This window comes from Lissotriton helveticus, chromosome 7, assembly GCF_964261635.1.
Source record: "Lissotriton helveticus chromosome 7, aLisHel1.1, whole genome shotgun sequence".
Lineage (NCBI taxonomy): Eukaryota > Metazoa > Chordata > Amphibia > Caudata > Salamandridae > Lissotriton > Lissotriton helveticus.
In genome coordinates this window covers 699,419,500-699,445,526 of record NC_136068.1, presented here as the reverse complement: position 1 = coordinate 699,445,526, position 26,027 = coordinate 699,419,500, and positions in this window count along the sequence as shown.

Sequence of the window (26,027 nt, the reverse complement as noted above, 5' to 3'; positions counted from 1 at the left end):
CTGAACTGCAGCACTCCCTGATTTGGATCAGGTCAATTGCATTTAATACAAGGATTTCTCTTTATTTATCTGGTGTGGTACATGGCTATCATTTGCAACTTAACATTGGCGATGAGCGACTGTATCATGACCCACAGAGCTGAGAGACACATCAGCAACAACATTGGCAAGAAACCAGGAACTAAATAAATAAGGAGACCTTGACACACTGATAACGACTAACGAGGAGATGTTACACTCAACCCAATTGGGATGAGGACACATCATAAAAACTGTGAGACTGATGGGGTGAGAAACCGCTTTTGAGGTAATGTTGAATGGTCCCTTTTATCTACAGTGTCCGTTGCCTGCTTGAGCAGCACCACGCACTTCCCTGGCCACAGCACTCGAGCGGTGACGTGTTTCTGTGGAGGCCCCAGCTTCAAAGGAACCCTGACTGCACTGCTCGAGTGGTATCATGCGCTTCCCTGGCTTCAGCACCCATGGAATCCTGACAGCAGCGTTCAGACGCGCCCACCCAGGAACAGTTCTTAACATCTGACTTGTTCTGACACATCAACGTGAAGGAGACAGCGTATCATACAGAAGACTCTCACGTGCCTCCATGATACTCACACATTCAACCTTTCATCTTGTACCATGTGAAGTAGCCCTATTAGTTTGGACACCGCTTCATACTGAAGTCTATCGCTTGTCTCTGTGGTATGCACACATCTCACCTTTGTGATTCATGCTTCTGTTCATGCACATTGTTCACACACATTGACATTTGTGAAATGTGTAGAGTGTGCATCATGTGACTAAGTCACAAGCTACTGGCCTCTTGCCCTTCGTGTGGAACCAGTCTTCTCGAACCGACCAGGTAATGCTTCCCACATATTCTGTAAGTGATACTGTCATAGTGCTCATGCCGGATGAGCAATGAAGGTGACATCTGCTATGGCAGTTTGCATGCAATTTCTGTTTTGACATCAAATTTCTGTTTTGACGTTCATGTGGGCAAGTTTTGCTGTCAATACTGGGTTTTGTCTTACTGTCAATACTGGAATGTGTTTCAATACTCATATGGCAGTGTTCATGTGCTCTTTTTCAAAGGCCAATACCAAAACTGGGTCTGGACAGTAAGGCCAAGCCTCAATTAAACAAAGAACTAAGCGATTGCCAATACTGCTGTCTATTCATACTCACTTATTTTCGAGGGGCCATATTGAAATCAAACAACACGTGCCTCAGACCACTTTTTCAGTCTGAAAAGAATCCTTTTTTATTCAACTCAATTTATTTTTCACATATAAATACATAAATAATCCACAATTCTTCAATTCATTATACCTCGCACCTTGAATAACAAAAAAACTTCCAATTAAAACACATTGTCATACACTATCTATTCATCCATTCTTCCCACTTCATACCATTCCACCCCCACACATACTTTGTTATCACTCATTCACCATACAACCATCATTCACCCGAAGCAAAAAAATAATAACTGTGTTTTTGAAAACATTCAAAAAAGCCATAAAAAACGAGTTGTAATATCAATCACTATATGACGCAAATTCAACGTTGTTCACAATTCTTATGGCTAATAATACAGGTCTACGCATTTCAAACCCCTCAATTCACGGGGTTCTCATCAGGACCTCAAAGTTAAAACAAAAAACAAACACTCTATCAGTCTCTCTAGATGCCCTGGACAACCTCTCTTTGCACTCTATTCTATTTGGCAACATATGCTTACCTCAATCGTAGGCTAGATCAGCCGATCTAGCATGCTCTACTTTGTCATCTATATCACAAAAATAGGAAACACAAATCGAAAACAGGCATTCCCAGGTCAAACAGGATTACTTTAGAAGCCATACCAGAGTCATTGAATGATCAATCAACTACTCTAGAAGTCATTTTCACATCATCAGACATCATCAAGCTCTTGAGGTCATCAGCAGAGCTTGGAAAAGTGAGCCTGATGATTTGAGGATGAGTTGAAAATGAGTATCTGATGATGCCACAAGGTGTGATTGTTTCTGATGATCAGAGGATTAGCAGTCGATGACGTCTCAAGATAAGATGGTTCCTGATGATTTGAGGATGCTTTTAAGATGACTATCTGTTTACTTCATAGGCACTAACAAAAATTAAAGTGGCCCTGATGGTTTGAGGAGGGCTTGCTTATTACTTGAAGAGCCTTTCTCTGTTCTAGTTTCATTTTTGTCACAAAAAATAAGCCTTAGTACTAATTTAAGAATTACTTGTTGATTAGTGAACAATGAACACCGTTTAGCTAATTCACAAGTTTTCATTTACATACAAATAAATGTTGCTTCATACTTATGGGGTCTTCACGCACCAGGAAGTAGAGTGTAGTATGCTGCCTTACTGAAATTGAGTATTTAATATTAACATTGTACATTTATGACAAGTCAATGTTTCTCAGTATACTTTTACGTTTAAAAGATAACAAATAATATGATTTACCACAATTCAGCATATAAAAGAGATATATTTATTTGAACTGTAAAGACACCATATTTTAATGTAACATGATATTTGTTGTATTCTGACAGAAAATATTTTTAAATTGTGCTCATGCACCAGCTTTTACAGCCTGAGCCAACCCGTAACTCTGGTCTTGCTATTACATATCTGCCAAGGTTTCAGATTGCCATGTGTGACATTTTTATAATTTCAGTGTAATTAAGAGTGACATATCAACGACTATGAGTGACACTTTCTCATTAGCAAAATAAAGCAATGAAGACGAGGGAAATATCATGTTATTTATGCTCCCCCATAACAAAAAAAACCCACAACAAGCAACCATTGGGACAGGCAGATACAACTTGCCAGCATTGAAAGGACAAAAAAACTCAAGACATTATTTTTAACGCTTTTTTAATATGGTTGTTCAGTTGTACATAATGCTTTTTTGGTCATATCTAAGGTAACAAAAATGCTTCTGACACTTCTTTATTATAATTTTTCAGCATGCTACAGACTTCTATAGAGCACAGCTTAAAGACATAGGTAAACCCTTCCATGCTGATGACGAGCTCAGCTCGTCATCAGCGTTACCAGTCATGAATCGCGGTAATTTTAAAAATGCCGCATACAGCGGGAAAAACGGCCGCACGCATGCGGGTAAAGACATAGGTAAAGTCAATATCTCTGGCTAAACACTTATAAGTTCCCAAACGCGAGACCTATTGGCTATGTCAATGCTTGTTATTATTTAGTTGTGTAAACCAGATGCTTTAGCCTTAGAGAATGTTTGTGGCATTTCCTATTCATGCTTCCAGTACTTTTCTTTGCGCTTCATAGGCATTATGTGAATGATTTTTTTAAGCTATTTGGTCATTATGATCATATTCTAAATGTTGTAATAAACACTGGATGTTAAAAATAAAGTTAATACATAAGAACTATGCTATATTTTACTACTAAAGAGGAAGTCACAATTGCAGTTACCTTGCATTTGAAAGGGACTTGATTTAAATAGTGCAGCAGGTGCAGTGGTACCAGGGCCAAAAGTTGTCATAACTCCACTAAACACCAATTTTTTTTTTTTTGTCCTCATTTTGCGATATCTGTATGAATACGGAGTATCAGGTGTCTGCCTCAGGTTCTTTTCCGACACTGCCCCTCGATCTCTCTTGTCTGGGGAGTATTTATCTTCCTCCTGTTGGTTATTTTTGAGGAGTTTCCTTTACCCGTTACATACCATTACTTCTGATTTGGATCGGGGTGAGCTAGTCATCTTGACTACTCGACAAGTATCATACTTGTCCACCAGAAGAAGTATCACATTAATCATAGGACTCACTTTTAGATCTTATTTGGGGTATAAGAAACTTTCAAAACTTTCCCAGAATTTAAATCTCTTACTTGCATTCCCTATTCTGTCAAGTTTGTTAATTCTTATGGCCGAGTTCAACCAATCAGCATGGGTTGGGCTAGAAGATCCTATCCATTTAATACAAATTTCCCTCCTTGCAAGAACTATTAATACAAAAAGGAGGTTTTCTTGCTTTTTAGTGAGCCCCCCTCCATTTCCTGGGTCTACAATCCCAAAAAGTGATAAGATTATACTTACAGTTAGTTGCTTGGACAGTATAGTGCTCAGGGTCTTACCAACTTGGTCCCAAAATTCTTTCAATCGGGGGCAGGTTTTGAACATGTGGATGTCGTCTGCTCTTTCCTCTCCGCATTTTGGGCATTTCTTTATTCCTGCATTTTTAAATTTGGAGAGCTTTCTTGGTGTCCAGTATGCCCGGTGAATTGTGTACAGATGGTTCCTTTTCAAGGCCGCGGATTTCAGAGTTGACCAACACTTTGCCACAGATTTTTCCCAGATTAGATCAAGATCTGCTGTTATTATGTCTTTCCCCCATATTTGTGTTTCTATATTGAGGTTTATGTCGTTGGCCCTTATCAGAGCCCAGTACCATTTCGCTACTTCTTTTGGTATTCGTATTGTTTTAACCATATCGTTTTCTACTTTGTCAATAGCTTTGTTTACACCGGGTAAAGTTTTGAACCAACTTGAAATCTGATAAAATTTGAGTTTGGATAGTGTATGGTTTGTTAACTCTTGAAACTCTGACCATGTTTTCAGATTGGGTCCGTTTACTATTTGCCCCCAGTACTTTACATTGGCTCTCTTTATTGGAAGTGCAAGCATGTCTTTGAAGCAATCTGGGGTTCCAGGCGAGTCCCAGATGGGGGCCCATTTGCTGTAGTACGATATTTTCAAAATACCTCTTATTTGTGCCCACAACTTTGCTGCATCCCTTAGTGTCTTAAGTTTTATTTTTTTGAAGTACTTAGGGTGTCCAAATTTAAACAGTACATGATCATCTGATTTTGTGATTGCTTGTAAGTAGGTTCGGATAGTAGTCATGGCTTTTTAGTAGTACTCTGATATTCTTGAGTTGGAAAGCTCTACAGTACTCCACCAGGTCTGGGCTGGCTAGCCCTCCATCTTTTTTCCTCCTCCTGATTTTTTTCCAAGCGATCCTCGTATTTTTTGTGGCCCATATGAAGCTTGTGATGTCTCTCTGTGCTCGTGCTAGCTTCGTTTTTCCAAATTCTAATGGTATTGCGTTAAATAGGAAAGTATACTTTGGTAAGATGGTCATTTTGACTATATTTGACCTCCCTATCAAACTTAATGGTAAAGAGGCCCAGGCCTCAAGCAATTTTCTTACATCTCCGGCTACTTTGTTCAGATTGCGCTGTGGAATCTTCCCTATATCGTTATTCACTAGGATTCCTAGATGTCTGATTTCTTTTTTTATGTTGTTACTTTGAAAGGAAGTATTCCAAGTCATGATCTCCGTTTTCGTTTGATTTACAAGGTATCCTGAGACTTTCCCAAATGTTTCTATGGATTTCCCGATTGAATCCTTGGCTCTTAAGTAGTCATCCGTAAAGATCGTTAAGTCATCCGCATATAGTGCGATTTTCTTCTCCCATGTGCGGTGTTTAAACGGAGTGATGTTTTTGTTATTTCTTAGTTTATTCGCTAATGGTTCAATATATAGGTTGAATAACAAAGGAGAAAGGGGACAACCCTGCCTCGTTCCTCTGCTTATCTTTATATTTTCTGTGAGATTACCATTTATTAAAACCTTAGATCTTGGATCCTTATAAATTTGCTTTATCATGTGTATAAAGTTTGATCCTATGTTGTTGTTACTCATAACTTTCTCAAGGAAGACCCAGTTGACCCTATCGAAAGCCTTGGCGGCATCCACGGTGAGTATAGTGAGAGGAGTTTTCTCATGTGTTGCGATATCTATTGCAGTAAGTAATTCATGAGTGACTTCATGTAGGTTTCTCCCTTTGATGAACCCTTTTTGATCCTGATGTAGCAATTTTGACAATACTTTCCCTAACCGAGTTGCCAAAATTTTTGCAAATATTTTATAGTCAGCGTTCAGCAATGATATCGGACGATACGACTCGCATTTGGCAGGGTTCTTTCCGGGTTTCAGGATGATTGTAATTATGGCGTCGTTCCAGGAGTCAGGTATAGATTTATGATGTATATGAATTGTATTGATTAATTTGGTCAAATGAGGACGTATAGAGTCATTTAGTATCATGTATAGTTCATTCGGTAATGCATCAGGCCCTGCTGCTTTTCCTTTTTTCAGGCTTTCCTATCCTATCTTTCATCAGGGACTGGATGAATTTCAACCACCTGAAACTCAATCCCGATAAAACGGAACTTGTGGTGACGGGTGGTTGCTCCAGTCCCTGGAATTCTCTCTTTTGGCCCCCCTCCTTTGGTTCTCCTCCTACCCCTGTTTCCTCTGTTAAGACTCTTGGCATCAAGCTAAATGATCAACTCACTATGCACTCCCAGATTGGTTCGGTGGTTTCTTCCTGCTCTCTTACTCTTCGTACTATCCGCTCTATCTCTCGTTTCTTTTCTTTCCCTGCACTCAAACTAATTATGTCCGCACTGGTCCTGTCCCGCCTGGACTACGGGAACATTTTGTTCAATGGCATCCCTCAGTACAGCCTCCGTAAACTGCAACTAGTGCAGAACCAGGCTGCCCGCCTTGCCTTCGGTCTTCCCAAATTCCACCATACCTCCCCCCTCTTGAAAACCCTCCACTGGCTCCCTGTGCGGGAACGCGCCTTGTTTAAATTAGGCTGCATGGCGTTTCAGGCCAGGACTGGCCTGGCCCCCCTTTTCATATCTTCTGCCATCAAGGCTTATGTCCCTGGCAGAGACCTCCGCTCCTCGGCACAACTTCTTCTAGCAGTACCCCGCTACCGGAAAAAAAAACAGGGTGGCTCAAAATTTTCCACTCTTGCCCCCATGTTCTGGAACTCTCTCCCCTTCCATCTTAGGTCCCTTACCCAGTATTCCAGTTTCCGCAAAGCTTTGAAGACCTTTTTATTTTCTCAGGCTCTTCTTTCGTAAGCTCTGCCTGCCTTTCCAGTCGACGTCTTTGCGACTGTTCTTGCCCAGCTGGCTGCCTGCTACTTTAGCGCCAAGAAACCGCCCAGGTGTACGTTGCGCTTGATAAATATTTTAAACTTAAACTTTTAATGGCCTCCGCCACTTCGTCTTCGAGGACTTCTTTTTCCAAACCTTCTCTTTCATCTTCTGTTAGTTTTAAAAGTGCCGCATCTTCCAGGTAGGAGTTGATCTTTTCATCTGATGGATTTATATCCTCCGTATAAAGCTCTTTAAAGAATTTCCAAAATTCTTGCCTGATGATATTTTCGTCAGAATTTGGAACAGTTTGGTCGTCCGGAATTATGCTTCCCACTTTATTTCTTGCCAAGTCCGTTTTAAGTTTCCATGCCAGCCATTTACCACAACCTTCGCCATATTCATGCCTTGCTAGTTTGCTGGAGTCCCATTTTTTTTTCAATCTTTCTTCCAAAATGTGATCAATTTTATCTTTTGCCTCTGTTTTTTTTTTAAGAAGTTCTAGTTTCTTTTCCTCCTCTTGTTCCATAGAAATAGCGATATCTAAGGAGTTAATAGTACTTTCTAAATCTGAGATCTCTTGTTTTAATTGCTTGTTTTTGCGAGCCCCTAGACTCAGAAGTTTGCCCCTTATAACGGCCTTAAAGGTGTCCCAAGTTATTTGTTCTGTGGTGCCTGAGGCGTTTAATTCAAAAAAATTATTTGTCTCACTCTTCAGTTCTTTTATTAACTGATCGTCTTGTAGCAAGGCTCTCTCGACTGTGAATCTACTTTCCGTTATTTTCACTGTGACTTGTAATGTTAATTGTACTGCCGAATGATCTGACAAATGAGCTGGTAAGTGGGATACTTTATCTACGTTCTTTGTTAATTCATTACCAATCAAAAAATAATCGATCCTAGATTTATGCCCCAGTTTTTTATTATGCAGGGTGAAAGGGTGGGTTTTATCTCCTTTAATTTTCCAAATGTCTACTAGGTCGAGATCTCTTTTGTAGATCCCTATCCATTCTCTCATTTTTTTCAAATTAGACTGTCTCCCTGGTGGTGATCTGTCTACTTTTAGATCTAGCACTAGATTGAAGTCACCTCCCAATATTATGGGAGAGGTGGCTAGTAACAACTGTGAGTATAATTTTCGCAAAGGATCGGCATCATCCAAGTTGGGCCCATAGTAACCTGCAATGGTGAAAGGAGAGTTTCCTATTTTAATGCTAGCTATGGCCCATCTACCTTTGCTGTCTGCTTCTAAGGAAGTTACAGTTGCTTTTAGGGATTTTTTAAATATTATCGCGATTCCCTTAATGTTACACTGTTGTGTAGTGCATACAAGGGTGTCTACCCACCCTAAGTTTTTGATTATTTGATCCCATTCTTCTTTTAAGAGATGAGTTTCTTGTAGTATTATTATCTCACTTTTTTCGGTTCTAATGTATTCCAAAATGTTGTCTCTCCTACTTTTTGTCCTCATGCCATTTACATTCCAAGATAAGATTTTTACTCCTCTACTTGCACTCCCCATTTATTTTATTTATTTGTTGTGATTTTTTATGCGGTATAACTCCGATTTGTCTTAAATTTCTAAGTTTTCGCAGATGAGGAATTTTTTGTTTTTTTCCCTATTTTGCTCCCCACCCTTTTTCGTGTGATTTTATGTTCTTTTAGTTGTGCTTTAGAGTTGCCCTCCCCGGGGAAGCCTCCATCTTCTTTTCCTTCGGTTATCTTCGTAACCCTTTTAGCTTCCCGTTCCCGTGATTTTTCCTATTTACAGTTAAATAGAGAGTTGATTGGTTGAAAACACCTTCATGCTTTGTTTTCTTTTTCGACTTTTGTGCTCAAAATATGTTTTGGATTATATATGATTTCATATGATTTCTCATCAGGGTATTTATTTTCTTTACAAAAGTTCATTTAACTCAGTAGGTCATTAGTTTAGGGGTTCCTCTGAACGCACTTGATCTTTTATTTGCTCTATCAAGGCTTTCACCTCTTCTGGCTCTCTCATGTTTCTCATTTTGTTTCTCCACATGATACGTAACGACGGTGGAAATTTCATCTGCACCGTGGCACCTAGTTGTTGTAGTTCTGACATTAAATTTCCCAATTCCCATTGCCTGGTCTGGGATGCTTTTGACATATCGGATCTTATTTTAAAAGTCCAACTATCCTTGTTGTAGGTTCCTTTTTTGAGAGCTTCTCCCAGGATCCTGTCTTTCAGCAAATACGTTTTAAAATTGATTAGGATCTTCCTGGGGTTTTTTCTTTCTTTGCTCTTTCCATATGGGTCTCTATGTACTCTCTGTATGTCATCTTCCAGTGTCGTTTTGTCTGCCCATGGGAAATATTCTGTCAGGAGTGCCACTACAAATGTTTTAATATCCTTGCCTTCTTGATTTTCCGGCACATTTAGGACCCTGATATTGTTTTTCCTTGCTTGATTCTCCAAGGATTCCAATTTATCGTTCATGATTTTGTTTTCTAACCTTAGTGAGTTTATTTCCTTTCTATTTTTTTCCACCCTTTTGTCTAGCACAACAACTTCATTCTCCACTGCTGAGACTCTGTCTCCTAGCGCGTTTAACTTATTGTCTAATTTTTCACAAACTTCCTGGATCTTATTTTGTTTTGCTTCTGAGATGGAGAATTTTTCTTTCATTTCTGCCCATATCCTCTCAAGAAGTTCGTCTGTGCGGCTCCCTTGAGATTTCTCCTTGTCTTCTTCTTCTTTGTCCTCGTCTTCTTCAGTTATATGTACTGCTGCGACTGAGGGTTCTGTTCCCTCCTCCGCCATGTGTGTCTCTTGAGCTTCAACTTTTTCTAATGTTCTGCTTCCTTTGTTAGTTTTCCAAATATCTTCCAAGCTCTTTGCTTCTAACAAGTTCTTTTTCTTGTTTCTGGGTTTTCCCCTTTTACTTATGCTGCTTGAACCTGTTTTTCCAACTCGGAGGGGAGACGACTGCGGGTTCTCTTTTTCCAAAGAGAAAGTCTCTGCAAGTTTGATAGTCTCCTCTTTATCTCCCCTCAAAGTTTTCGAAGAAAACTGTAATTGCGTAGAAGCTTGAGACTCAGCCTTTGACCCTTGCTGCTGGATTTTAAAATAGGTTCTTAATGAGGGAGTGACCTTTATTTTTGTTCTTAGAGCTGTATCCAGTTTATTTTCTTCCTTCTCTGTGGTGCTCTTGAGGTGGCCTTTTGGTATGGTTTTTTGTCTTTTTCTACTTACTCTCGGTGTTATCCCTTTGGGGAATTGCTCTTGGCTCAAGAAGTTTCTGTTGCGCAAGCTATAGAAGGATTTGACTTGTTTGACCTGGCTCTCTGATTGTTGAGATTCTGATGTTTCCCCCCCTCGATTTTTTTTACCAGTGTTCTCTTTTAGATCTTGAAGTAGGTCCTCTTTTTCCTCCTGTGCTATTTTTATGGTATTACTCATAAGCTGATAGTCTGCAGGTGATTTTTCTTCTAGGGAAGCAGAATGGGCAGTGAACTGATTGTTAAAATTGTTAATATTGTTACATGTGTTATTCTGCGGTGATAAGCAATTTAAGGGGGGAAGATGGCGGCTGAGTAGGAAGCTCAGTCGGAGAGCTCCCGGAGCACCCGTGATGCAACGACTGTAGCGGTTGGAAAAAAAAGCACCTGCGAGCAAGAAAGACGTACGGAGTTATATGATCACAAGAGCCTACCTTCACTGAAATCTTTCCTGGGATGGTGTGTTCCCTCGTTTCTCTCTCTCCCCCGCCGGATCGTGGGGTGTCGATTGAAGTTCGGCGTTTTCCGCCTTCCGCTTGGTATCCGCCTGGTGTCTGCGAGGAGGCCGTGGTTTGCCGCCTGGGGGTTAGGAGGGCGTCGACTGGTGTAGGTGGGAGCCGTGGCCGAGGTGAGTTTGGCCGGGGGCCAGAGAGCCTCGTAGGAGCCGGGGAGCAGCTCCACAGGTGGGACGCTGCAGCAGCAGCAAGATCGCGCTGCCGCCGTGCCTCCGGAAGACTGAGCTATCAGTTCCGGGGCACGAGCGGTGGAGTCAAAAGGGAGCGGATTCAACTCCTTGATTCTGCCGGCAGTACAGGGATTGCCTCGAGTGCCTCTACTGACTCAAGCATAGCGAGTGAGCACAAAGAGAGCCTAAAGAGTGTCAAAAGTATAACGTGGCAGAAAAAGACAAAAGATAAAAATACAGAGAATAGGGAAATTCTAACAAAATCACTCGAAATTGCAGTCCCTCATAAAGAAGGTAAAAAAGAATCAAACAACTCTACTCAAACGGAAAGGGCTTGGACATCAAGAAGAATAAAAACTAAACACCAAATATTGCTATCTTTTATTACTAAACAGGCAGTCACACGTGCAGTTATCTAGCAAGCACTAGGGCCGTGATTTCAATAGTGCAGCAGGTGCAATGGCATCAGGACCAAAAGCTCCAGGCACCCTACTAAACACCAAGTATTGCTATGTGTTATTCCTAAACAGGCAACCACAAGTGCAGTTAGCTTGCAGGCAATAGGGTCATCATTTCAATGGTGCAGCAGGTGCAGTGACACCGGGTTCCAAAGCTCTAGGAACCCCTCTAAACACCAAATATTGTAATATTTTACTACTAAACAGGCAGTCACAAGTGCAGCTACCTTACCGACAATAGGGTCATGATTTGAATGGTGCAGCAGGTTCAGTGGCACCATGGCTAAAAGTTGTCAGAGCTCCACTAACATCAAATATTACTGTTAACTACTCTGCTCTACACCTCTGCAATCTACCCTGCGCCACTCCACTCTATGCCACTCTTCTCTGAAACAATCTACTTTACACCACTGCAATCTATTCTGCACTCTACATCGCTCTACTCTGCGCCAATGCACTCTACACCACTCTACTTAACCAGTGCACTCGACGCCAGTCTACTCTGCACCACTGTTTTTTTTACACTGCCTCAATCTAGGCTACTGCACTTTAACACACTATAAGCTTTGGTACTCCACTCTGTGATGCTCTACTCCATACACCTCTACTCGACTCTTTGCCACTCCACTCTACAACACTACTACATGCTATGTCACTCTTCAACACTACTCAACAACGCTCCACCTAACACCCTCCATGCCACTTTAGTCCACTTTATTCTACAACATACTACTCCGCTCTACTCCATGCCACTCCACTCACACTCGATTCTACAACACTTTACTCCACACTCCTACACTACCCCACTTTATGCCACTCCACAGCAATCTAGTCTACGCAACACTTAACGCCACTCTGATCTACACCACTCCATGACACACTGTCGCTAGAATCTATGCTACTTCATTACATTGCACTTTTCAACATGCAACTGTTCTTTACCCCACTAACTTTTAGCCGTGCTGAACAGCCACGCTCGTGTACAATATGGCTAAAACATATTGGCAAAGACAATAGCTCTTGCAAAGGCCAGACCATTTGGTTTTGCCAATGCTTTTTCATTTTAACCAATACTACAAATCATCGACAAAAGACATTGGCAAGTCACATGGTCGAAAAAGCAAAACCTATTGGTTTTGCAAATGCTTGTTTCTGTAACCAATATTTGCTCTGCTAACAAAGTAATAAAACTATTTCTTAACATCTTGTGAATGGCAAACAAGTATTACTATTACACCGACATGCAGTAATACAGCCAGAACCCATCCTCCGGTAATACATACCCATTATTAATTAATCAAACAGTACGGTTCCAGTCACGTTCTAAAGTTATCCTTGGATCATCCATGAGTAATGCAGCCTCATTCTGAAGTCATCACAAAATGATTCTGTAATAATACAGCCCCATCCTGAAATACTCAAAGGATCATCCTGGAGTAATCCAGCCTAATCTGAAATCATCATGGGATCATTCTGGAGTAGTACAAGGTCATCACATGTTTTCCACTGAAGTAATCAGGGACCCATCCTGGAGTAATCCACCCTAATCCTGTAATCAGCATGGGATCATCCAGCAGTAGTTCAAGCTAATCACATCTTTTCCACTGAAGTAATCAGGCCCTAATCCTGGTGTAGTTTCTCTGATGACTCTAGATAAAGTCATCCCATTTAAATATTTTACCCTGTGGGCAGACTTCAGGATGGCTTCGGATGACATCCTCAGTTAATTGCAGGAATCGCCTGGCTGAAGTCATCGAATGACTTCAGAATCACTCCAGGATGATCTTCCTTTTTGACTTGGGTTTAGCACTTCCTCTCTGTCATGTGCAAACATTGTCCAACAGTCTACTTCAAAAAACGTGTTCTCTTAAATGGGAATTTCTGTGCGATTCCTCTCGTGTCAATATTTAATTTCTAGCCGCTTTTTCCTGAAAAGGCAACAACAAAAAGTCCTCCTATTAAAAACCTTTTGCTCTAACTGCCTGTGTATGAAACCGGCTTTACATTTCTCTTTTTACTCACTCGTGAGGCGTGCTGTCGTCGCTCCACTCGTCTCTGTTTCTTTTTTTGTTTTTTGAAGGAGTCTGGGGGCAGCACCTACAATGTCAAGTATGCGTGTTATCCCTCACTGACTTATTAACTAGGACGGAGTCTAAATGGGGTATCTTATTACAAGGGAGGATTAGGGAGCAGCCGAGCCGCGAGGTCTGCCCCGGGCAGATTTGGGAGTGGGAAGGGGGCGAGCGCGGGAGCGGCCATTTCGCTGCTTTGGGCTGCCTGGGAGTAGCCCAAAGGCAGCCCAACTTCAGAATTCCAAGCCCAAGGGGTTTATAGGGGGTGCCCGCGTTTTCGTAGGCCACCATTTTAGGTACTGGTGACCTGGTGGCTGGGAGCGTGGTAGAGCGGTGTTTTTTGGTCAGGTGTTCTTTGTCGTGGTTTGTGGGAGTGTGGTTTGCGGTGAGAGCTTACCTTATTGAATAAAGATGGCGTCCATATCAAAACAAAGTGAGAGAGTAAGGGTGTTAAACTCAGTGTAAGGTAGGAACTCCTGGTCCCCTGCTTCAATATTGAACAACAATTGGAGGAGTACCCCCTGGAAGAGTAACAGAGAAAATCTCTGCACCCAGAGTTTAAGGCTCTATGGAGCACAGTGTGTCCAACCTTATGTCAGGACAAAGCATGTCCTTTTTAAAGACCCCTCACTCACCAACCTGGTTGGTGACATGCTTCATCATCGGGGTCCCACCCCGAAGGCCGAGTGCAAACAGGGTGTGCTGCGACACCTGATTACAGTGGAGCGGGTATTTCTTTATTATATGTGCAATGATTATAAAAACTAAGTGGGTTAAAAAGGGAACAATACTACTCACTACAAGACTTTATTCCTTAGTGATTGCGCCCCGATAAAATTACTATGTGACATCAGTGTCTAATTAGGTAGACTGTGATGTCTAAGACGTGTAGTGTTTAAAAATAGCAAAGTGTGCTATGTGATTTTAAAATTAGGTCTACATGTTTCAACCATCTAGCGATTGTGGGTTTTCGTCAGGACCGAAGGAAGTGATCTGGGTGGTACGCACACGCTAAGGTGCGTCCAGTCCTCGATCAAGTGAGAATATATGGCCCACAAAATGATGGACCTATACAAAAATACAAAAGTCTTCTCCCCACTCCGGAAGAAAAACCTGTAAAGGGAAAAATGGGGTTGGGATCACGTACACACGTAGACAGACGATTGTTTGTACACTTAACATATATTGTGCTCATAAAAATAAGTAGCAGAAATGGCTGCCTGGATAGTGGCCCATGCTAGTTGGGGGAATGCCACCAGAATACATATACCGATGCCGAGTGGAAGTGCAGTGGTATACTTCGCGGTGCATCGGTGGATCTGGCATGCCGCCTAGGGGTGTTGGCTAACCAAGAGCGGTGAAGTGTGGGCAAAAAACGTCTAAGAGTGCGCTCAGGGAAGTGCCGTGGTGTTTCAGACTGGTGTGATACCGTATATATCTAAAACACACCCAGCGCTACATCTAACCAATACTTCGGATGATCGTCCGAAACAAAGTGGCCCAGTGAGGGCGTAATCGGCTTACTGAGACAGCATTGTAAGACGCTACATGGGTGTCCAGGTTCCAAGAGAAATGCTCACGTCACCTGGATCAAGATAAAAACAGAAGCGGGTACATACCGGTATGAGGTGGCTTGTATCGGTATTATAAATATCGACCACGTCCTAAAATAGCACGGTAAAGCAACTTACTCGTGGCTTCTGCTCATCGGACCGAAAACCTACTTGGTTCCAGTTCGGTACACCCCGTGGAAGTCCCTGGCTGCCCGTACTCTCACCGAAGTATATCTAGTTCTCCATACTTCCTGGAAACGGGCCCCAGGGGCGTGACCGTCGTCACGTGGGACAGGGAACCAATCCCTGTTCCGGGAGTGTGAACGAGGCTTGGTGATGGTTGCCATGGAAACATCATGGCAAACACCAGACTCGGAGGCAGGTTGTATTCAACGCGCTTCGCAATAGGAGCGTGAGGCACAGGGAGAAATATTCCTGTTGACTGCACCGCATTGAATTTAAATGTGTATGCAGAAAATCAAATAAATAAAAATGTAAATAGAAAGACCGAAGGGAGAAAAAGACAGAAACCCGTTTGGAACGAACGGCCAATCTCTAGAGGGACACAAGGTGTGTGCCTCAGGGAGAGTTGTTTATTTCTTTTTAATTAGTTTTAGTTTAATCTAGCAGACAGACTCCAATTGTACTACGTGTTAAATGCAATGGGGAAAGTTACACCACGATTATGTCCTCGTGTGACAGTTCTGGCACAACCATGGATCAATGGTGCCAAATTGGACTAAGGCGATGATTTTACAATGTTACCGTTTCTATATTGATTGGTCAATGGCACCATGATGTATACACATCAATACACAGTAATGAACAAGTTACTTACCTTCGGTAACGATATATCTGTAAGAAACAGTAGTTAGTATTAGATTCCTTACCTTAGAATATCCCCAGGCGTCAGTCTGGATCCAGAAACTTTTGCGTAGCAGTACCCCTGCGCGTCGGTAGGCATCGTCTGCAGGCGTCCCCTGCGGCTCCGCGTCCGTCGTTGGTGTCGTGCGCCGTGATGACGTCGCTGGAGTATATAGACGCCGCCTCCGCGCGCTGACGTCAGTTCTTTGCACATAGCTTTTCCGCGCCAGAACACGCAGAGCCACGTGAGAACCAACACTGGTGCCATTTGAAACTAGGGCCCTGAAAGGGATGTCCTTAACCCTAGGTATCAGTTCGCAGAACGGGGAGGATGGGTGGGGCGGTAAGGAATCTAATACTAACTACTGTTTCTTACAGATATATCGTTACCGAAGGTAAGTAACTTGTTCATCTGAAAGAAACAGGTTAGTATTAGATTCCTTACCTTAGAATAGATACCCCAGCAATACCAACCCCGGTGGTGGGTCTGCGAACCAATACAAACCTACACCAGAAAGTCCTGGAGGACCGAACGGCCAAAGAAGCCATCCCTCCGGACTTGACTGTCCAGGCAGTAGTGCCTCGCAAAGGTGTGCAGCGAGGCCCACGTAGCCGCCTGGCAAATGTCCTGTAAAGGGACTCCCCGGCCCAGGGCAGTAGTAGCCGCCGTGGCCCGAGTGGAATGGGCTCTCAGCCCAACAGGAGGCTCCTTCCGAGCCAAAGAGCAGCACGCTTTGATGCACAGAACGACCCACCGAGAGATGGTCCGTTTATGTACCGCCCGTCCCTTCTTCGCACCCACGTAGCCAACAAACAGTTGGTCATCCACCCGGAACTGGCGTGTGCGATCCATATAAAATGAAAGCGCAAGTTTTGGGTCCAGACGATGGAGCCGCTCTTCATCCTTTGAAGGATGCGGAGGCAGGAAGAAGGAGGGGAGGGTGATGGACTGCCCGATGTGAAAAGCAGAGACTACTTTGGGCAGGAAAGAAGGTCTAGTTCGTAGAACCACCTTGTCTGGATGAATGGACAGGAAAGGAGGTTTGACAGAAAGAGCCTGGAGCTCACTCACTCTCCTGGCAGAGGTGATGGCAACCAGGAAGGCCAGTCAGGAGACGGAGAGGACAGGAATGAAGTGGCTCAAAGGGAGCGCACATCAAGAAGGTCAGAACCAGGTTCAAGTCCCACTGAGGCATCACGAACGGAACAGGTGGATACATGTGCGTGATGCCCTTCAAGAATCTAGTTACAATAGGGGACTTGAACAAAGAAGGTTGATCAGGCAGCCTTAGAAAGGCCGAAAGGGCAGAAAGGTAGCCCTTGATAGTGCCCAGAGCAGAGCCCTGCTGGGCAAGAGAGAGAAGAAAGAGGAGAACCTCGGAAAGAGGGGCAGAGAGAGGGTCCACAGCCTTTGCTGTGCACCATGCCACAAATCTGTTCCACCGGCAGGCGTATACCGACTTTGTGGAGGGACGCCTGGCTGCCAGAATCACATCACAGACTTCAGGAGGCAAGTCAAATGGCCTCAACTGTCGATGCTCAATCTCCACGCATGGAGGTGGAGACTGGACAGGTTCGGGTGGAGGACCGTCCCCTGCTGCTGCGACAGAAGGTCCTCCCGAAGGGGCAGGCGGATCGAGGGACCGACTGACATGCTGAGTAGCTCGGGATACCAGTACCTTCGAGCCCAGTCCGGAGCCACAAGGATAACTTGGGCCCGGTCGCGCCTGATCTTCTTCAGCACTCTGGGCAGAAGTGGTATAGGCGGAAAGGCGTACAACAGACCGCAGCTCCACTCGCGCCGAAAGGCGTCGCCGTGCGAGTGCCGTCTTGGAAACTCCAACGCGCAGAACTGATGACATTGCGCGTTCTCTTCTGTGGCGAATAGATCTAACCAAGGCTCTCCCCATTGCAGAAAGAGGCCTTTCGCCACGTCCGAGTTCAGACGCCATTCGTGATCCACCGAGCACCGACGGCTGAGTTCGTCCGCCCTGGCGTTCAGAGAACCTGCCAGGTGTTGAACCGTCAGAGTCACGCCCTGACGTTCCAGCCATTGCCAGAGACGCAGAGCCTCCTGGCAAAGGGTCCACGACCCCACTCCGCCCTGCTTGTTGCAGTACCACATGGCGGTGGTGTTGTCCGTGAACACCTGCACTACACTCCCGTTGACAAAGGGGAGGAATGCCTTCAGTGCTAGGCGAATCGCCCGCAGCTCCAACATGTTGATATGGAGCCGGGACTCCGCCGGAGACCAGATGCCTCTGATCTCCGCCTCTCCCAAGTGGCCTCCCCAGCCCTGGAGGGACGCGTCCGTCACAACTACGTGCTCCGGTTGGGGAAGGGAGAGGGATCTGCCTCTGACCCAATCGCGGTCCGTAAGCCACCACTGCAACTGTCTCGCAGTGCCCTCCGAGATCAGGACATGGTCGGATAGGTTGCCTTGATGCTGGGCCCACTGAAACTTCAGGTCCCACTGCAGAGCCTGCATCCGCCACCGGGCGTGATGCACCAGAAGGATGCAGGAAGCCATCAGCCCCAGCAGCCGCAGCGTCAACCTGACCGAAACCCGGGATAACGGCTGAAAGATGGGAATCAAAGCCTGTATATCCCGGACCCGCCGTTCCGGAGGATAAACCCGAAACTGCGCGAGTCGAGAACCGCTCCGATGAAAAGGAGCTTTTGAGAGGGACACAGGTGTGATTTCGGCACATTGATGGAAAACCCCAGCTCGTGCAGGAGGTCTGCCATCATCTGAAGGTGGTGGACGACTGTCTGGTGCGAGCCCGCCTTCAACAACCAGTCGTCGAGGTAGGGGAAGACTGAAACCCCTAACCGGCGCAGATGAGCTGCGACCACCGCCATCACTTTCGTGAACACCCGTGGGGCGCTGGTAAGGCCGAATGGGAGCACGATAAACTGAAAGTGCTCATGGCCTACCGTGAACCGCAGGAAACGCCGGTGGGCCGGCAGGACGGGGATGTGAAAATACGCATCCTGCAAGTCCAACGCCACCATCCAGTCTTGCGGGTCTAGAGCAGCCAAGACCTGAGCCAAAGTCAACATCTTGAACTTCTCCTTCCGGAGGAAGCCGTTGATGTTCCGTAGATCCAAGACGCAGGCCCCCCTTGTCCTTCTTGGGTACCAGAAAGTAGTGGGAATAGCAACCACACCCTACTTCTGGCCCAAGAACGCGCTCGATGGCCCTCTTGGCCAAGAGGGCCGTAACTTCCTCCTGCAGAAGTGTCAAGTGGTCCCCCGACACACGGTGGTTCTGCGGTGGCATGGCTGGAGGAGTGCTCTCGAAGGGGAGGGAGTAGCCCCTTCGGACGAGCTGCAGCACCCACCTGTCCGATGTGATGGTGCGCCAGCGGGAGTGGTGATGGCGAACCCTGCCACCCACTGGCGTCACATGGGCCTGAAAGCTCGGACTAGGAGGATTTGGAGGCTGATGCTGCGGGGGGAGGTGTGGCCTGACCTCGCCGTTGTCCCCGACCGCCTCCACGGCGGAATCCACTGCCGCCACCGCGTTGAGAAGTATTCTGCTGTGCGTGGCTGGCAGCACGTGTGGGACCGCCCCTTCCGTGGCCACGAAAGGAGCGAAACGAACCCGTTTGCTGGCGCTGGGTCGAGAGACCCAAGGACTTGGCTGTGACCCTGGAGTCCTTGAAGCGCTCCAGCGCGTGGTCCGCTTTGTCGCCAAACAAGCGACTGCCATCGAACGGCATGTCCATCAAAGTATTTTGGACATCCGCCGAAAAGTTGGCGGATCTCAGCCAGGCGTGGCGACGAATCGCCACCGTCGTGGACATCGCTCTGCCCAGCGAGTCGGTCGTATCAAGACCACACCTGATGGTATATCGTGCTGCGTCTCGGCCTTCAATCATAGCCTTGCCGAGCTTCGCCCGTACCTCCTGCGGGCATTCTGGCAGACACTCCGCGACCGTATCCCACAGAGAGTGGGTGTAGCGGCCCAAGAGGCACGAGGTGTTGCAAGACCGCAGTCCCAAACTCAGGGACGAGAAGACCTTCTTCCCATACTGGTCGTACCTCTTTGATTCCCGGTCGGGCGGGGCCGACGGAAATGCGGTCTGGGAAGTAGAGGCCTGGATCACCAGACTCTCAGGGGTGGGATGGGTGGACAGGAACTTGGGGTCGTCCGGACACGGACGGTGGCGTCTGGCCACGTTCCTATCAACAGGCGAACCTGAAGCGGGCCTGGACCACGTGCCCAAAAGAACGTCTGTCAAGGCTTCATTGAACGGCAGCAGTGGCTCCTGTGGGCATGACTGCGGTTTGAAGACCTCAGTGAGGATGTTAGGCCTCACGACCGTGACGGGGAGCTCAAGGTGTAAAGCCTTGGCAGCCCTCATCAACACCACTGAATAAGCAGCCCCAGCCTCCGAAGCCACAGTAGGAGGCGAGACAAAGCCAGGGTTAGGAGAGTCGTCCAGACCACTGGCGTCACCCAAGTCACCTGTCCAGTCCACGTCGTACTGACACTCGCGTGACAGAGGGTCCTCAGACCCCTCCCAACCCTCTCCATAATCTGCATCCTCACCATATTCAGAGTCAACGATGTAGACCGGCTCCTCGGGGTCAATGGGCCCCATCGGCGCCGGACTCGGCGTCGGACGACGCCGGTCCGACTCCGCGTCCGGAGTAGGAGAGGGAATGGGGATGGCGCCGCCCGGAGCCGGCGCCGGAGCCCCGACGCCGGCCGGAGCCAGCATCGGAGTCCCGGCGCCGCGCGGAGGCGGCACCATGGGTTGCCCCGATGGAATTGGCGCCGGAGAGGCCGGCCGACCAGCCGGCGTCGACCCTGAAGGGCCCAGCGGCACCGGGGCCGGAGCCGCCGGCGGCGTCGGGTCCGGAGCACCCGACGGCGTCGGGGCAGGAGCACCCGAACCGCTCGGGCCCCCGGACGGGACCACCGGGCCCGCAGGCGCCGTAGGCCCCGTCGGAGGAGACAGTGCCCTCATAGCCATGAGGAACTCCTCTATCTCCTCGCGCGACGCGCCTTGCCCAGGGACCGTCGGGTATGGAGCAGGCAGCGCCGGCGACCCACGCGGAGCCGCGGGGGTGGGGCCACCCGAACCCCTGGCCGCATCGCGCGAGCGTCGGGGGGAGTCGGGGGTACGATGACGACGCCCCGACTTCTTGTGTCTCTTACCTGAGGAACCAGAGGAATGGTGACGACTTCCGGAGCGCTCGTGGTGGCTCCGCGACCGTTCCCTCGACCGCTCCCTCGACCTCCGGCCGGACCGGGACCGCTCTCGACGCGGGTCCGACACCCGGAGCTCGAGTAGCTTGCGGGACCGCTCCCGTCTAGCCTTACTCGTCAAGGCCCGGCAGTCGACGCAGGAGTCCACGTCGTGGTCCGCGCCCAGGCACCGGAGGCAGAGTCGGTGGTGGTCCGTGACCGACATCGTGCGGTCACACCCGTCACAATTCTTAAAACCGGGCATCCTACTGGCACCTTAAGAGTTAGATAGTAATCAAAAGCTTTGGTCAAAAGACCGGAGTACTGCTCTTCGGATCTGCGCTAACTGGCGCGGAAAAAAGAAGAACTGACGTCAGCGCGCAGAGGCGGCGTCTATATACTCCAGCGACGTCATCACGGCGCACGACGCCAACAATGGACGCGGAGCCGCAGGGGACGCCTGCAGACCACGCCTACCGACGCGCAGGGGTACTGCTACGCAAAAGTTTCCGGATCCAGACTGACGCCTGGGGATATTCTAAGGTAAGGAATCTAATACTAACCTGTTTCTTTCAGATATACATATCGCCCGTGTAATTTCAATGGATGTAGAGGTAATCTTAATGCTAAGGCGATGGTTTTACAGTGTTACCGTTTCTATATTGATTGGTCAATGGCACCATGGTGTATACACATCAATACAATATACATATCGCCCGTGTATTTTCAATGGATGTAGAGGTAATCTTGATGCACACAAACTCAGCCCATGATAGAATTCCATGGAATATTGTCATTCAGACCCGTCCTATGGGTGCCCAGCCTGTACACCCATCTCTGTTCCTTTTCAAAAAGGCATTGGTTTTGATTGTTCCCTGCACTGATCTGCTCAATGATTGTCCATTGTATATCTTCGGGCGTATGCCCTGCTGTCAGATAGTGCTCTGTAAGTCTGGTCATCGACTTCTTGCACCTGATGGTGCTTCTGTGTTCCCCGATTCTCAGTTTTACCTTACGGTTGGTCATACCCACGTAATGTAGGTTACAGGGGCAGGTTATCAAGTACACTACATTTTCGGTGTTACAATTCGTATGTCCTCGGATGATCCAGGTTTTTCCTGGTTCCAGTTGTAGTGTCTTAGTGTTGGTAGTGAAGGGGCACACACTGCAATTACCGCATCTGTAGTGGCCCGTCACTCTTGGTAAGCCCCATGCATTCAGCACTGATTCTGCTTCCGCTGCTTTTTGGATCGGCCTGGTGTTCACTACTGCATCTTTTATACTTTTCGCCTTTTTGTAGGAGAAAAGTGGTTTTTCCCATTTCATCTTGCCAGAGTTCAGAATGGACCAATGTTTATTAATTACTCTGGTGACCTCATTGGAGATCGTGTTGTACGTAGTAACACAGGTTAGGGGAATATTCTAGTTTTGATGGCTACAACTGTGAGCTCCTTGGTGTGAGGAAACCCAGATGATGACAAGGGCGGTATCGGACAGCAACTGATGGGTATCTTTTACGTCTCTTGAGATATACTGTTTTGCCTTAGCCACACACGGTTAGCATTATTTTGTTCCAACATTTAGTTTTGTTGGCCCTTGCCACGTACAGGCTGAAGGTTTGATTGATGAGACCCATGGGCACCTCTTGTTGTTTAAGTATTCTGTTTTGAGATTAATATGGTATGACACTGTCACAGATTAATTCTGGAGAGCCATTTACAACTGATGGTTTGGCAGATGTTGTCAGAGTCTATAATGTGCTAGGATTTTTAGAGGAGGGTACACATCTCAGCAAGGATTATTGGGCTGTTAGAGTGAGGAAGGCATACATGCTGGCTTGGAGAAGTTGTGTTTATTGGTGTGCTGGTAGAGTTGAATCCCTTATTGGCTTTTGTACCCGATTAGATGATTTTTTTAGCAGCAATTATTTCTTGGGGCTGTTTCTTGTAGTGCTGGCATTTTATATAGCTCTGGTATTTTGGGAATTATGGGGCATATTACCAACAAGTAGCGATATTTATCGCTAAATAGGCTTAGCGCCGATTTTTTTATTGCTGCCTATCACTGGATATGTTAGCGGAGAAAACATGCCATTAGCAATGTTTTTCTCCATTGTGCTAAAATATCCAGCGATAGCGCCGAAATGCGTGAATATCGCTGAGAATACAGCGATATTCACGCATTAGCGACGAAATGCTCTTAGCCATGTTATCCACCTCCCATTGGGTAATATGGCTAAGAACTGGTCTGAGCAGGCGTTGGTCTTTGGTGATAGCGGGAATATTTCCATCGCTACACCTGCCTTGCTAATAGGCGATAGCGACGTTAGCGACTGCTTTCAGTCGCTAACAGGTTGGGTACGCCCACTTTGCATGTCATTAGTGATAAATATCGCTGACATGCAAAGCGGGCCTCAAACCGCTTGCTATCACCTAAAAGCTGTCACTAACATCAGTTAGCGACAGCTTGCCAATGGAGCGATAGAAATATCGCCACTTAGTGGCGGAAAACGGCCGCTAAACCCGCGATAATTGCCTATCGCCACCCTTGGTTATATGCCCCTATGTTTTTGCAAGAACCTATTCTGATTAGACAGAATGCTCTAGGGTTGTTGAGGAGCATGTGGGTTGAAGGTTGTCCATCGGCTAAATATAATCCACTGTGGGATGTGAACAAGATTGTTCAGATGCTTTGGAGTTGGGGAGAAATTGATACACTGGCATTGTGCTCTTTGTCATCGAAATTGGCCATGTTTTTGTGCTTAGTTCTAAGAGTATGAGAAGAGATTCGAAGGTATGAAAGTTAGGAAAACTTTTAAAGAGGTTTCTGTTCTAAGTATCAAAAGATGGTTTAAGGAATTTATGAGGGAAGCTGGAGTGAATGTAAAGAAGTTTGGTATGTACTCAGTGTGACTCTCTATGGCCAGCACATCTGTAATAGTTTATGGAAGTTTGAGTGATATTATAAAGTGTGCTGATTGATCAGGGGATATTTCATTCAAAAGATTCTATTTTAGGCCAATTGAAAGCACTTGTTATGGCAAGGCTTTGAACAAGCATAATATTGGTCTTTACGCAGTGCCACAAAGTGCAAGTTTACCACTGCTTGCTAGGAAGAAAATCATGATTTTATTGAAGACCCAGAAGAAAATATTGCATCTTTAATCTTGCTTTTTAGTATGGACAGATTAACAGAAGGATAAGAGGAAACTTTTGCTGATCTTGGAGACAAGGGAAGGACAATGAGTTTTGAGTTTAAGTGAACATTATGAAGTTTTAAGCAGTGCTTTTTCGCAGTAAAGAAAGAAGGACAATGTCTGACTGTTCTGTGGTTTTATTCATGGGCTAGAGTGTTGTTTTTAATTAATATGTAAAAGAAATATCCTAGTTGCTGGCAATGAAGGAAGTCTACATACTATTTGACCCATGTCTTTGATAAAATCAGGATTTTCTTTCCACCATGCTGTGGAAAATCTGCATTTTATCCGCATGAAAAAGGCTACTTACATTTCTGAAATTAGCCAAATATGTGAATAGTAATACTTGACATTCTGCTGTCAAGATATTTTTATTCTCTGAACATACCATTTACCATTCTCAAATATTGTGAGATAAAATCCCAACTTTCAATACTGTAACAGTGGCAGTTTCTCAACACCGCCGAGAAATGTAAAATGATTTACGTACCAATCGCTACACCATCACTCATACAGTCTGTGAATGATATAGATTAATTATCCATAAATAATATTTAATTACAAAAATTGTCTCAAATGTTTAAACCATGTTTCATTGGTCTACATCAAGTTCAGAAAATGAGTAATGTTTTAGCTGGCAGTGGCACTGCCATCCAGAACATTTAAGTGGTAACAGTCCAGTGCTGTCCTTGAGTAAGGAAGCTCAGGGGCATATTTACAAGCCCCTAACGCCACTGGAGCATCACTTTTACTGACGATCTGTTGGCGTTGCTATCTACCGCATATTTACTTAACGTGGCTTGAAACCACCTTGTAAATATGCCCCTTACCTCAGCAGTCCACTGCGGCAAAGTGATGGGCAATGGATGTTGCTGTGGCCATTCCACTGCAACACCCATTGCTTTTTGACACTGCCCCATATTTACAGGAATGGGGCAGTGCCCAAATCTAAGACCGGGTAAACCCTGGTTTTAGGATGGCGATACAAGGAGATATTATTAATTTATCCCCGTATTTTGCTCTTTCTATGTGTGCTGGATTTTAGTTGGTGAGGGTTGGCGGAAAAAGGAAGGGCAGTGTGCAATATATACATCACCAATGATAGAAACTTAGCCAGCCACTTTGAAAGATAAATATACATGAAAACCATAGTATTTTAATGATACAGTTAGTTAAACAATCACTGTTGTCTGTACATGGTCATGAAATAAAACCTTTGGTGTTTCGACCCCAAGGTATGTGGGCAGGAAATTTGAATCCTCATGTGGGGGTCTTCCTCAGGACAAAGGGAGATACCCTTAAAACCACCCTGAAGATTCTGGTGGAAATACTCGAGAAAAAATGACCCGAAGGTTCCTATGTTGTGGAGACAAGCGTCTAGATTGAAAGCATGATTCTGTGCGTGTCCGTGTATATATTGTGGACTAGAAGAAGCTGAATTAATCAAAAGTACCAACCGGTTTACATTGACAGAGCGTGGAGATAGTCCAATTATTTAATCCCAGCTTTCGATTAATTCAGCTTCTTCTAGTACACAATATACACTGACACGCAGTCATGTTTTGTAACTCTGTGGTAGTTGAGGAGCATGTGGCTTGAAGGTTCTCTACCGACTAAATATCATACACTATGGATGCAAACAAGATTTTACAGATGCTTTGGAGTTGGGGAGTAATTGATACATTGACATGTTCTTTGTCAATAAAATCTGCTATGCCTTTGTGTTTAGTTTTGATAGTTTGAGAAGAGATTGGAAGGTTTGAAAGTTAGGCAACCTTTTAATGAGGTTTCTTTT